This window comes from Triticum aestivum, chromosome 3A (assembly GCF_018294505.1).
Source record: "Triticum aestivum cultivar Chinese Spring chromosome 3A, IWGSC CS RefSeq v2.1, whole genome shotgun sequence".
Taxonomy (NCBI): Eukaryota; Viridiplantae; Streptophyta; class Magnoliopsida; order Poales; family Poaceae; genus Triticum; species Triticum aestivum.
In genome coordinates this window covers 23,311,997-23,325,446 of record NC_057800.1, presented here as the reverse complement: position 1 = coordinate 23,325,446, position 13,450 = coordinate 23,311,997, and the positions used below count along the sequence as shown (strand labels likewise).

General features: G+C 45.0%; 1 long non-coding RNA gene across 1 annotated transcript; it reads left to right on the top strand.

Moving 5' to 3' along the window:
* The first annotated feature begins 2,281 nt into the window (after positions 1–2,281).
* LOC123057653 (uncharacterized) lies at positions 2,282–3,871 on the top strand. Its single transcript, XR_006426900.1, has 2 exons — positions 2,282–3,093; positions 3,520–3,871. It is a non-coding gene; the product is annotated as an uncharacterized lncRNA (long non-coding RNA).
* Positions 3,872–13,450: the final 9,579 nt, after the last annotated feature.

The window sequence follows — 13,450 nt, the reverse complement described above, 5'->3', positions numbered from 1 at the left end:
CTCGCGGGAGGAGCTATATCGTGGAAAAGCTCCAAACAAACGTTAACTGCTGGATCTACGATGCAAGCAGAATTTGTAGCATGTTATGAGGCCACCGGGCAGGCTGTATGGCTAAAGAATTTTATACCCGGACTTAAAGTGGTTGACAGCATATCTAAACCAATTTTATTGTACTGCGATAATGAACCAGCAGTTTTCTATACGAGTAACAACAGGTCAAGTAATGCTGCCAGACACATTGACATAAAGTATCGTGTTGTGAAAGATAGAATCCAGGATCAAACAGTTGATGTTAAACATATAAGAACGAAGCATATGCTTGCGGATCCGCTAACAAAAGGCTTACCACCCAGTATCTTTCGTGAGCATGTTGCCGGCATGGGACTACTGGAGGCCTGATGATTCTGGAATAAGAGGACCATTAAAATAAACCACTCCCCAATTAGTAAAATGTTTTCCATTTCGAAATAGGCGGGTGTACTATAAGTGTTGAGGTTCTATGGCGTTTTGAGCTGTTGTAACACCTCACTTTGGTACATCATTCCTATGTAGAATGGGCGAATGAAGTTAAGCCTAACGATCAAGGGGGAGAATGTTGGTTTTGATCTGACGGCTTAAACAGGCCAGTTAGATCTATTAGTCTAACAGAAAAAAAAAGATAAAGGGATAACGATAAGTGAAGGGGTCCACGTACCAACGTACGTGAGCCTCGATCAGAACTAACGCGCCCTGATCGGGGGCGCCCAAAAACCAACTCAGGTTTTGGGTCCCCTGTCGCCAGCGCCATATTATAAGGGATACGGGAGAGAGCTGGGCACCTGCGAGATCACAATTCACGTAAGGTTTACTCTCCTCCCGATATTCTCTCACCCCATCCGATCAAGGGGAGTGCTGCAGCGACGGGAAGACCTAAGCCAGCCGCCGCCGCTGTCCCTGGGCAGTGCCGGTGGCGTCCTGAAGGAATCAGGACGTCGAGGAGAACATCTACTTCGACTACATCACCCCTGCATCACGCCTGCACCGAGCAGGCGATCATGTCCACTCCCGTGACATGTAAACAAACCCTAAACCCTTCTCTGTTCATGTTGTGAGGTGATCTAGGTGCAATCTGTTCCTGCTAATGGCATCCCAGAGATGCATAATTATTCCAACAGTGAGGACATCCGTGCTCGCTCCCCGCTGGCGCACCCTATGGAAGTCCGTGCCAGCCTTGCGCCTTGACGGTTCTCAGTTCGAGAGTGCCCAGGTTTTCAGCAATTTCGTCAATAAGCTGCTTGAGCACCGTGACAGAACATCCCATCTTCATGAATGTGAGATCTTTTTTATTTCAAAATACTACTATGGGAGGTTCGATCGTGAGGACAAAAACGGTAAGGCACGCCGTGAAGTTGAATCGTGGGTCCAGTATGCTGTCTTGTGCCGAGTGCCAGTGCTTCGAGTTCTAAACTGGGGTGATAATTATATGGAGCTATCCAGCAGCAGTGTCATCTCCAAGCACTTGACAAGGCTAGAGCTTTATTAGCTGGTATTTTACGAAGGCCCTCTAGATCTTTTCAGCTGCGAGGCACTAGAGGTGTTAGAGATGGAGGACTGTACTATCAACCTTGGGGATATCTTACCCAAATCTTTACGACATCTGAAAGCCAGGGAATCAAGATTTTTTCCTGGGACTGGAAATGGGATACACGACGCAATTGCATTTGCTTACCTTTGAACTAGCTGACTGTGTGGGGTGGACTCCGTTGCTTGAGAGCTTGCCATCATTGGTGACATCATTCATCAGGATTAACATGAATTGTGAAGATGTTTGTATGTATAATGAGTACCGTGGGGTGGACTCCGTTGCTTGAGAGGGGTGGACTCCGTTGCTTGAGAGCTTGCCATCATTGGTGACATCATTCATCAGGATTAACATGAATTGTGAAGATGTTTGTATGTATAATGAGTACCGTGGGGATTGTGGTGATGGGTCATGTGAAGGATGCTATGGTGAAGATGATCGTTGTCTACTTCTTGAAGGGTTGGCATCTGCTACGAATTTAGAGCTGATAAGTGAATATTCTGTGGTATGTTTGCTCCTTTTCTAACTCCTTTTGTTGATTGCCATCCAACATTTGCATGCACGTATCAAATAGTATCAACTAACCAAAACATGCATGTTAGACTTGTTTGTAATGTCCAATTGTGTGTTTTTCACAAATAAGTATACTCTTATGGTCATCATGTGACATCTCCAATAATTGGGTTGTGAAGATGGCACTACATTATAATTTATTGATAGTTGATACTCCTCACCTCGTACTATACATAATAAGCATATGATTAAGATATGTTTTTTGACTAGACCAAAAACTTGTAAAATCTGGTTTGTGTAGCTCTCTATATGCTCAAAATTGATTACCTGAAATAAAAACTCAAGAAACCTTATTCAAATCTGCATTACTGAATCATGTTTTCTGAAGTACTGCCTCCTTTCACAAATATAAGATGTTCAGACTTTTTTCTGAATCGGATGTATGTAGACATGTTTTAGCATGGTTGTTCACTAATTTCAGTCCGTGTGTAGTCCATATTGAAATATCTAAAACACCTTATATTTGTGAGCGTAGAGAGTAATAACTTGTGTTGTTTTTAAATTCCCTGCAATTTGTTAAGATTTTCAGAAAGGACTTGAGATGGAACCCTATGTTTAGCAAGCTAAAAACTGTGTTGTTCAATGATTGGTGTCTGACTGCAAACTTTGCTGGACTACTTTACTTTCTTCAGCACACACCAATTCTTGAAAAGCTTGCCCTTCAACTTCCATCTCACGAGGTATATGTTTTTTCATATATGATAGCTTTTGTCGCTGAACCTAACATTTATAGCTGATTCATTTGAGTAAAATCATATGTTTTCAACAGTATTTGGACATCATATCAAGTGGAAGCTACAACCCAGCAGAATATTTCTTGGTGTCGAAGCATCTGAAGGTAGTTGAAATCTATTGTAGGAAGGAGTCTGAATGGATTAATCAAATTGTGAACATCCTTGGTATTCATGGAGTAACTTCTGCGCAAATTAGCATCAAACATGATTTTTGATGTTCTTTCAGTAAGTAACTAATACTACAATTTGCTAATGTTTATGTAGTCTGCATATGTGCCATTAAAATCAAAAAGTAAACCTAATGGACTTTAAATTATTAGTAAATTGAGAAATTAAAAAAGTCTATTTGAATGTTGTATGATATCCACGTTACATATTTTATTGAAAATTATATTTTTCCAAAGGAAGTTTTATATTTTTACTGAAAATGGGATTAGGCCAAAGCAAGTGAAAAAAGAAAATTAGGCAAATGAACAATGTGAGGCATTTGTTCACTATTTAGTTGAAATGGATCATTTTATAGCTCATCTTTCCAAAACAATTTTTTATGCAGTATTTGCTTGACTTCAGTGCCGGTTGCTGTGGACCGTGCCTCCTCATGTTTTGGTCTGCACTTTCATGTGCTCATTGTGCTCTCTATGGTTCACGCAGGGTTCAGTTTCGAGCAGCCGAAGTAGATCAGATGGTCTACTATTCCTGGTTATTCAGGCTTTGGTGTCCCTGAATCAATGTTGGCAGCATAGGCTTTCTACGTTTTGTCTACCTGGATCGTGCGCATGTCCTGTTCCATCCATATGCAGGAAGAACTCCCGTCGAGACGCAGTTTGAGTAGGTTCAAATGTCGATGCAGTAATGTTGCACCTTTGGCCGGTGTCAGGCCTCGACTGATTTACCTATTGAAGGCCTATGATCTATTATATGTTTATAAGCAACTTGTATGTCTAGCTTAACTTGTGTAAAATGGTACCTGCACTGTTATATGGAGTAAACATTCATGACGCCATGATACTGCTTTAGTTTTTTTTGTTGTGATTACTTGGTTTCTTCGCGTCACATGTTTGGCACTCCGCACTTGCTAAGCATGCTTGTTTGTCATTCTGCTCGATCGGTTCTACGGGACGAGAATGAGATCAATGTGCATGCCATTAGCTATATATAAGTAGTTCAACACTTCAATTTGTGGCCTTCATAATACCGAAGTGCAGTTAGTCTGGCTCCATTTTCCGTTAACAATGATCGGTACAAGCTATGTTGCTGGTCATGGCTTGCTTTTGGAGTAACAACCTGCTATGTTGCAACTTGGCTGACTTTCTGGGTGGGCCGAGCATGTCATGGAGTAGAATTATTCCTTTCTCCTGGGCAAGATATCAACGTAGCAAATGCACACTTTGAATGATGGCACAATTTGATTTCTTGCTCTGCTATTCACAGGCAGCAGAGCACACTTTGTTACATTTTTCATGTTTTGCTATTGAGTGCAGAAGAGAGTTAACTAATGCAAATGTGCCATTGATGGTAGTGCAGCCAGGGCCAGGCTCACCCTCTAGAGCACCACATTGGCTCCAGTGAAACACAGTTAATGTAAGCGTCCACGCTACTGGCCAGCTTTACTGAAATCTCTCGTGACGGACCTTCTCTGTGATGATTTCAGTCAGAGATTTTGCAAACCTCACACTCTAAGAGCAGGTTGAAGCTAGTGTATTAGGATTCAATAGATAACTATTACTAGGATCTCTTTATCAGTCCCTACCACTTGTGCGACACACCATGGTGTTGGACTCCTGGTGTATATACGTGTCTCCTGAAATTTATCTGTGGCAGTTCTAAATAAGATATATGATTCGAGATATGCAACTGTTATTCAAAATCTGAAGTATATTTACACTGTTCATAATTTGAGCCAGATTATGTAGACAATTGTAGGCTATTTTTTTTAATTAATACTATTGTTTAGGCTCACTTTTTGTAGACTATTTTTTATTTCGTATTATTTAGGATATAGTTGTTTTTATACATTGAATATAAAACATCATCGACCTCTGCAATGACTTCTACAAGAAGAAAGTTTGCTTGCTCGCAAAAAAAGTTTGGAAATGTCGAAACAATATGAAAATTTTGATATGTACATGCCCATGTCCATCAATTTTGTAGGCAATTGTTTTCTCACGTTAGTATGAATGCTCTCGCCTTTCGTTGCTCGTCGTCTCGTCTCGTCTTCCTCTCCTCTCCTCTCCTTTGCTTGAGGCACATGCGCGGGGACTGCGGACTAGGCGATGCGGTATAAACTGCCTCTCCGTCGCCTTCGTCTGCCCTCCAGCCGAGAACGGAGATGGCCTAGGGAGGGCTCCCTTCTGTAACTCTGCTCGTGCCGGCCCGGTCGGGTTGTTTAGTACGAACTCACTGACCACGGCGTGCCGTCGGCGAGGCCCGGCGACTAGAGGTACGTGAGGTTATCTTTTTCATCTTCTTGGCTGATGGTGATCTTGCTTATTACGTGTTCATCTCCTCGGCAGCTGTGGCGCGAGCCACCTGTTCGACGGAATGGCTGACAGCAATAAGGTGGCTGTGGCTGGCGGCAAGGACCGCTTCGAGGACCTCCCGGAGCATGTGCTCGAGCTGCTACTGTCGTTCCTGGACGCGCGAGATGTCGTGAGGACGTCCGTGCTCGCTCGCCGCTGGCGCAACCTCTGGAAATCCGTGCCGGTCCTGCGTTTCCGTCCTTCTTCCCAGTTCGGATGCGCTGAGAACTTCAATAATTTTGTGAATAAGGTGCTCGAGTGTTGTGACCAGACCTCACCTCTTCATGAATGTCATTTTTTTCGAAAAGAGGGCTTTCCGGCCTCTGCATTAAAAAGATGCATACGGCCTTTTTAATTAAACAAATAAATAGGTTCAAACAAAATCTTGAAGTCTTCAAATAAAAATAAAAAAGAGCTCACACAGAACCAAAAAAGCTAGAAGACAGACTAGCCAAATAAAGGACGCCACAACCGGCTGGCAAAAAGAGATATGGGTAAACTAATTGCCTATCCTATTACATGACCGCCATCCAAAACGGTTGAAGATATCCTGAGCTACCATCTCCCAGCCGATAGATTCAGTAACCAAACGCTCCCTGGCCTTCGCCGGAGTGAGTAACGACCACAAACGGATCAACGACGTGGCTCGGAAAATAACCTGCAAAAAATGAATGCGTGTTGTCCTGTTAAAAACCAAATCATTTCTGCAATTTCAGAGAGCCCACAACAAGGCGCAGACTCCTACGCGAATATTCTAGCTAAATCGGGCTCTATCTCGTTAAGCCACGTTCCAAATAACGTGTTGACAGAATTCGGTGGAGTAATATTAAAAGCAATATGGACCGTCCGCCATAAAACTTTGGCTAGCGGGCAATCAAGAAAAAGGTGTTTGATCGACTCATCCCGATCACAGAAACTACACCTAGTAGGTCCTGTCTAATTACGATTTGTCAAGTTGTTCTTAGTTAAAATAACTTGTTTATAGACAAAGCACATAAACACTTTAATTTTCAAAGAAACTTTGACAGCCCAAACATGTTTGAAACTAGGAAGCAAGCTTGAATTGATAGCGTCAACATACATTGATTTAACTGAAAATACTCCAGACCTAGTAAGCTTCCAGCGTAATTCATCGGATTGTTGAGAAATCTGAACCTCCATCAGTCTACTTACTAGACGGAGCCATTCTTCCCAACGATTGCCCACTAGCGCCCTTCTGAACTGAATATTAAGGGGGATTGATTGAAATATCGTTGCAACGAACACCTCACGTCGTTGAACAATACGATACAAAGATGTGTATTGAATGGCAAGGGTGTCCCTCTGAGCCAAGTATCCTCCCAGAATCTCGTACTAGCACCATTGCCAATAATAAACTTTGTCCTATTAAATAGGGATGATTTGACTTTCATAAGCCCTGAGTCAGTCGGCCTTACTGTCACCTGAGACAAAGTTTTGGTTTGAAGATACTTGCTACGGAGAATTTGCACCCAAGTGGCATCATTCTCACTTGATAACTTCCACATCCACTTACTGAGAAGACATCTGTTCTTAACTTCAGGATTCTCGATACTAAGACCCCCTTGGTCTTTCGGTCTACAGATGATATCTCATTTGGCTAGACGGTATTTTCATTTTAGTTCATCACCCTGCCAAAAGAATCGTGATTGATAAAAGTCCAGTATTTTCCTGACTCCAACTGGGACTTCGAATAAAGACAAAAGAAACATAGGCATACTCGTGAGAACTGAATTTATCAGAATTAATCGGCCTCCGTATGACATGAGCTTGCCCTTCCAGCAACTCAGTTTCTTTTCAAATCGGTCCTCGATGCACTTCCATTCTCTGTTTGTCAGCCTACGATGGTGGATTGGTATTCCTAAGTATGTGAAAGGTAAAGCCCCCAAATCGCACCCAAACAATTGCCTATATGCCTCTTGTTCGTCCTTGGCTCTACCAAAGCAGAACAACTCGCTTTTGTAAAAGTTAATCTTTAACCTGGTCAATTGTTCAAATAGGCATAACACCAACTTCATATTTCTCGCTTTGGCCAAGTCATGCTCTATAAAGATGATTGTATCATCGGCGTACTGAAGGATGGACACACCTCCATCAACGAGATGAGGAACTAGGCCACCCACTTGACCAGTTTCCTTAGCCCTTCCTATCATAAATTCATAATTGCCAACATGTCAACTACAATGTTGAATAGGATAGGGGACATCGGATCCCCTTGTCTCAGGCCTTTATGTGTCTCAAAATAATGACCTATTTCATCATTCACTTTAATTCGAACACTCCCTTTTTGCGTAAACGATTCAACCTGGCGTCGCCAGGCTTCATCAAAACCTTTCATACACAATGCCTGTTGGAGGAATGGCCATTTGACCTTATCGTACGCTTTCTCGAAATCCACCTTAAAAACAACTCCATCTAATTTTTTCGAGTGGATTTCATGGAGAGTTTCATGAAGGACCACCACCCCTTCTAGGATGTTTCTGTCCGGCATGAAAGCAGTTTGGGAATGCTGCACCACAGAATGCGCAATCTGTGAGAGCCGATTAGTCCCAACCTTGGTGAAGATTTTGAAACTAACATTGAGAAGGCAGATCGGCCTGAACTGCTCAATTCTCATCACGTCCGTTTTCTTAGGAAGCAGTGTTATTGTTCCAAAATTTAATTGAAATAACTGAAGCTGTCCAGAGAATAGATCATTGAACATTGATAGCAAATCCCCCTTAATAATATGCCAACACTTTTTGTAAAACTCCGCCGGGAAACCATCTGGCCCGGGAGCCTTATTGTTTTTCATCTGTGCTATAGCATCATACACCTCCTTCTCCGAGAACGGGGCAACCAAAATATCATTATCAGTAGCAGTTAGTTGAGGCACATCCTCAATCCTGGACTCATCGAGGGACACACAACTATCCTCCGGAGGTCCAAATAACTGCTTATAATACTCGGTTATATAAAGTTTTAGGTTGTCCTGTTCTAAAATAGTTCCTTCATCTTGTTCAAGCTAAAAGATTCTCTTCTTTCTGTGCTTGCCATTAGCAATCAAGTGGAAGAATTGAGTATTCGCGTCCCCTGGACAGCTTTGCGGACCTTAGCCCACAATGCCCACTTCAATTCTTCTTCGCGGAGAAGTTCTTTCAACCTCATCTCCGCATCTAGTTTAACCTGAAGCTCTGCGGCTTGCAAAATCGTGGACTCGGCTTTTAAATCTAGGGTCTGAATAAGAGAAAGGAGCGTTTCCTTTTCAACCTTATAAATCCCACTAAGGTGCTTAGCCCATCTCCGTAGGAAACTTCTCAAATGCCTAATCTTATTCTGCCAACGCTGAACAGAAGTCCTACCTCCTGCATCCTTAGCCCATTCCCTGGCAATCAGATCCAAGAATCCTTCTCGTTCAAACCATGCCAGCTCGAAAGAAAAGGTGTTTTTGTTTCCCACATGGCTTGGCTCACCTGAGTCCACGAATAAAGGAGTGTGATCCGAGATTCCGCGCGAGAGAGCCTGAACCATTACGAGAGGGAACTTCTGTTCCCACTTGACGCTCGCGATGACTCGATCAAGCTTCTCATACATCGGGTTTGGCAAAGCATTAGCCCAAGTAAATTTTCTACCGGAAAGCTCTATCTCTCTCAGATCCAAGCTTTCAATAATGCTATTGAACATAAACGACCATCTGCCATCAAAATTATCATTATTCTTCTCCTCTCTCCTCCTAATGATATTGAAATCACCCCCAACTAAAATTGGGAGCTGCTCGGACCCGCAGATTCGAACAAGGTCCGCCAAAAACTCCGGTTTAAGCTCGGGCTTCGCGGCCCCATACACCCCCACCAAAGCCCAGTTAAACCCATTAGCTTTGGACCTGACTCGAAACTTAACCGCGAAGTCACCCATCACTACACTTTGGACTTCCAACGAATCACACCTCACTCCAAGCAAGATCCCACCCGATCTTCCTCGCGGAGGAAGGCAATGCCAATCAAAATCAACATCGTCCGATAAAGTGTTGAGAAATAGGGGCACAAAATTATCTCTACTAGTTTTCGAGAGAGCAATAAAATCTAATCTATGCTCCATAGACGCCTTGGCAAGAAACCTCCTTTTAGCCAAGTCTTTTAGACCTCTGCTATTCCAAAAAATTCCTTTCATATTTCATCATGAATTTTTTTGGTAGTCTGAATCCTAGCACTCCTACGAACCGCTGAAGTGGGATAAATCTTCCGCTTCCACTTGCGTTTGGGTCTACTTTGATCCTCCATCCGGTCCTCATAACCGGGCTTAGTGGGTCTACCGATAGCCTCCTCTAGAGTTGCATCCTCTTCCTCCGACTCAAGAGTGGATGGTGCAAGATCCGCACAAAGATTATCGAGCACCCTGACCCCCAACGCATCAATCTCTGCATTGTTCATGGGTTTTACTGCTGCTAGGTTTCGAATAGTTTCCAAAGCGTGCTCCGCCTCCAAATCTAGGAGATCATTAACCGAATTGGATATTTCACTAGCATTACTCCCTAGCGAAACACCTAGTTGGTTTGCATTATGAATAATCTCCTCATTAGAAAAATGCAAAATTGAATTAGAAACGTTGACAGACATACCCGTAGTGACCTCAATGTCATGAAGCTTGGCCGCCCGCATAGTGCACCTCTGCTGCATGTCATCAACCTTCGGGTGCTCCTGGATACGACAACTCATTCGTCGTCCCTCAGAGACCGGGTCTGGGATCCCACCAAAAGCAATCACCTCCTCCCAAGTAAAACCTCTCGCTGAATCCCACGAAGGGTCAACCAGAGTTACCGGAGGAAGCGGCGGTGGGCCACCAGGCCCCACAGATGCGTGCCTCATACCGCGATCCAGGGCCGCCAGTAAGCCTGGAGAGGGGAACGCCTGCCCGAGCGCTCCTGCCGCCCCAACCCTCTGGCCAGAGGATGCCACTGGAGCCACAGGAGACGCGGCCTTCCTGGCCGCCAAAGAGGAAGGGGGGTCGAGGCCACCTGCCCCAGACCCCCACCTTGCGCCACTGGAGAAGTGGCCACAGATGCTGCCGCCGGAGATGAGGGGACCAAGGCCACCTGCCTCGGATCGCCTCCCCCACCCCCGGTCATCGTCGGCATCGCCGGCGCCAGGATAGGAGGAAAGGAAGTCATGGTCACCTGCCCCGGGCTCCCTCCCCTAGAAGCATCCTCCATAGACAACACCAACTCCCGGAACGAGGCCGCTGGGAGAGCGGGGGAAAGAGAAGTCACCTCAGACTCCACCTCCCCTCCCCCCACCAAGGTCATCATCAAGCCTCCGATCAAGGGACCAACAACAGCAACAGGCTCCAACTCAGGTAGCGTGCGCTCAAACACATCATCAGAATCCACCCGATCACTCCAGAGCCTGGGAGGGGCAGAAGCTGACTCAAACGACCCAAACCGCAGAGAGCTCATAGGCACCGAGGTTGATGGTGTCGTCCCGACTCCGGGCCTGTCCACGGGCAACTGAGCAACAGGTCCCGATCCGTTGGACCCTTCTCGTTCAGCCTCATCCGTCGGTGCCCCCTGGTACCCGCGCTGTCATCACCCTCATGCATATCCACATCAGTCACATTTATTACCTCAACAAACAGTTCCGCATCCTCAAACTCGATCTCAAGAGGAAAAACCTCACCTCTGTAGGTCCAGTTGACCACATCAGGGACAAAGTCAATGTCCAGAACGCTCACTAGAAGTCGGGCCACCCCATGAGCGCGGGTAAAGGCCATATCCACTCTCTCAGGGTTCCCAACCATGATACCCATACAAGCCACAACTCGAGCATCCTGCAAAGGCTCATATGGAGCCCCGGAGAACCGCAACCAAACCTGAGTAAGGGGCTTACCCCGTGGCTCCACCTTCTTCCACTCGTAAAATTCCAAAATGCATTTAGTGCCAGGAACTCTGCACAACCCAAAGCTCAGCACTTTCTGTAAATCATCCACGTGGGGAAATCAACCTTGAACACATTGGCCTCAGTACTGACAAGCTCCCACTGGAAGTCACCTGGAACCAGTTCCTGAAGCCTCTGCACAATCTGAGCCTCGGAAACCTCTCCCTGTGTAACTTTCACAATCCCAGTGGTCAAACTCTGTGTCACCACCGGAATCTCTCTCGCAACTGGGGACTCAAAGAACATCAACTCAGCACAATATACTCCATACATTGTAAGAGCCGGAATGTGATCACGCAAGAACGTGCAATCCCCCATGGCATGTGCTGGCTTCCCACACGTATCACAAAGCTCCGCCACGCACTCAGCAATGAAGTGTCCCTTCTCACCACATCAATAACATAACATCTTCTCCTTCTTACACGCCCACTTGGACGCCCTCTCTGAATCAGTCCGGTCTCCTGTCTCAGAAGCAATCTCAGTCCCAGGCAACTCTGCGTTAGCTAGTGCCGTCACGACATCCAACGCCTAGCTAGACAGGTCAGTCGTCTGAACGGGATCGGTTGCCATGGCAGAGGCCTCATGGTCAACAGCTGCCGGTGGAGGCTGTCTGTTACGGTACCGACCATGACCCCCGCCATGACCACCACGGGGTCCATGATTTCCACCTCTCTGTCGGTAGTCTGGGCCAGAAGCTCCCTCGACAAAACCACCCGTAGGGCCGAGGAAAGGTCTCTCAACAGATCCATCACTCTGCCAGGCATACCCACGACCTCCTCCCGTGGATGACGAACCACAGTGTTGGCTATCCCCATACGAATCATATCCATCGTCCCCCCACTATCCTCGGGGTGGTCCAGAAGCACCTCCAACACCCAAGTTCTGGACCGGTCCAGGCCGTTTTTGAGGTGGCCTTGCAACGTAATGAGGCGGCGGCGCCCGAGGATGCTATCGGCGGCATGACCTGGTTGGGTGTAGGTGAAGAAGAAGTGGCACACCGTGATGTTGAATCATGGGTGCAGTATGCTGTCTCATGCCAGGTGTCGGTGCTTTGAGTTCTAATGTGGGGTGAAGATCAATGTAATTTGGATCCACCAAACAACAGTGTCATCTCCAGGCACTTGACAGATTTAATGCTTTATCATGTGAACTTTGATCGTGAAAGCCCTCTAGATCTTTTGAGCTGTCAAGCACTATAGGTGCTAGATATAGATTGTTGTCATGTCAACCTTGGGGATATCTTACCCAGATATTTACGACATCTGAAAATCGTACATTCAACCCTTCTTTCCATGCACACACCACGGAATCGCCTTTCTGCTCCAGGTCTGGTTACCTTTGAACTACAACACTGTGAAGAGTGGACTCCCATTCTTGAGAGCATGCCATCATTGGCAACATCATCTATCACTATTGGCTTTCAATGCAATGATAGTTGTGATAATTTTAAGTACCTTGGGGATTGCGGCGTTGAGTCATGTGAAGGATGCTATGTAGAAGATGATTGCTCTGTGCTTCTTGAAGGTCTGTCGGGTGCTACGAATTTAACGCTGATAAGCAAATATTCTATGGTATGTTTTATCTTTTGCTAACTCCTTGTCTTGATTGCCATCCAACATCATCCTTGTATCAAATATCAGCGAATCAAAGTATGAATGTCAAACTTGTTCCTAATATCCAGTTAAATGTTTTTCATGAATCCACTCTTTCTTGTCATCATCTTTCTATGCAGACATCTCCTAGAATAGGGTTTTGAAGATGAGAGTTCATTACGGTTTATTGATGGTTGATAGCCATCTTAGTTTATGCAACACTTTAGATAGTATGGGATAATATACATTCCTTGTTTGAGTAAACCAAAAACTTGTAAAATCTGGTTTGTGTATCTCTCTATCTGCTCATAATTAGTTACTTGAAATCAAAGCTCAATAGGTCTTATTCAACTCATCATTATTGACTCATGTCTCCTAAAGTTATAACTTTAATTGTTCTTTAATTATCTACATTTTGTTAAGATTTTCAGAAAGGACTTAAAATGGTGCCCTTTGTTTAGCAAGCTAAAAACCGTGTTGCTCAATGAATGGTGTCTGACTGCAAACTTCACTGGACTACTTCACTTTCTTCAGCACTCGCCAA